Genomic DNA, 898 nt, shown 5'->3' on the forward strand with positions numbered 1-898 from the left:
GAGTCTGTGTTGAAAGTGGAGCGCATTAGAAAACAGCTTCATTCTCAAGGAGCAGATCAGGCTGGAGCTCGGATTATTCTACGGTAATAAAACTGAATCAGCTCTGCAATCTGCGGCAGCACAATTAAGTCAATGAGATAGTTAAAACCACAAAACAATGACTAAAATGATCAGTGCCTAATGTGATAGACCATAGCTTACTGGATAAGGAGATGATCTGATTTCGAAGAGATGCAGAAACTATCCAGGAAGGTTATGTAAGGAGGCAGATCACTGGAGTCCAGAAATAAAGAATCCTGAATCCTGGGAAGAAAGCAAAAGAGGTAAGAAACACAACCCTGAGGAACAAAAAACACACCAAGCAACTCAAACCTGATTACCAGTCAAGTGAAGCCAAACTGGTGTCTGTCTTAGAGAGTCAACTCCTGTTTATACTCCTCCATCAACGGCTCCAAAGCCTGCCTTTGTTGGCCACACCCTGAGGAGAAGGAGGAGAAAACACCAGCATCACCTGCACACAGCTTATGAATATAAAGCATTTTGGTTTTATGAAATCTTCTACTAACACAGAAGAACTAAAATCTCTTTATCTTATCATAAAACGATCATTTGTTTTTTTTGGGCTAAGTTTCAATATATGGCTCCATTTGTTTCCTCTCTTCCCCATGACAGACTGGTACAGCAGCCACACAAATCAATTTATCCATCCCAAGCTCCATTCTCTCCTCACTTATAAGCAGACCCTAAGACACTTGCACTCCTCCACTTGAGGCAAGAAATGTCCTCCAAGCTGAAGGGGACATGCCACCTTTATCTGGTCAAAAACCAGAACCATTACCTCTGACTTGGAGGAGCTGATTCTCATCCCAGCCGCTTTCACACTCAGCTTTGAGCCGCC

At 42.9% G+C, this 898-nt stretch overlaps 1 long non-coding RNA gene across 1 annotated transcript in view; it reads right to left on the reverse strand.

Moving 5' to 3' along the window:
- The window catches only part of LOC107085905, a 2,941-nt gene extending 2,508 nt beyond the window's left edge, over positions 1-433 (reverse strand). The window contains exons 1-2 of the long non-coding RNA XR_001481280.1: positions 381-433; positions 202-303 (exon numbers count right to left, since the gene is read on the reverse strand). This is a non-coding gene — a long non-coding RNA (uncharacterized LOC107085905). The remainder of the gene's footprint in view (positions 1-201; positions 304-380) is intronic.
- Positions 434-898: the final 465 nt, after the last annotated feature.

The sequence above is a fragment of the Cyprinodon variegatus genome, unplaced genomic scaffold, assembly GCF_000732505.1.
Source record: "Cyprinodon variegatus isolate N-32 unplaced genomic scaffold, C_variegatus-1.0 Scaffold136, whole genome shotgun sequence".
NCBI classification, from domain to species: Eukaryota; Metazoa; Chordata; class Actinopteri; order Cyprinodontiformes; family Cyprinodontidae; genus Cyprinodon; species Cyprinodon variegatus.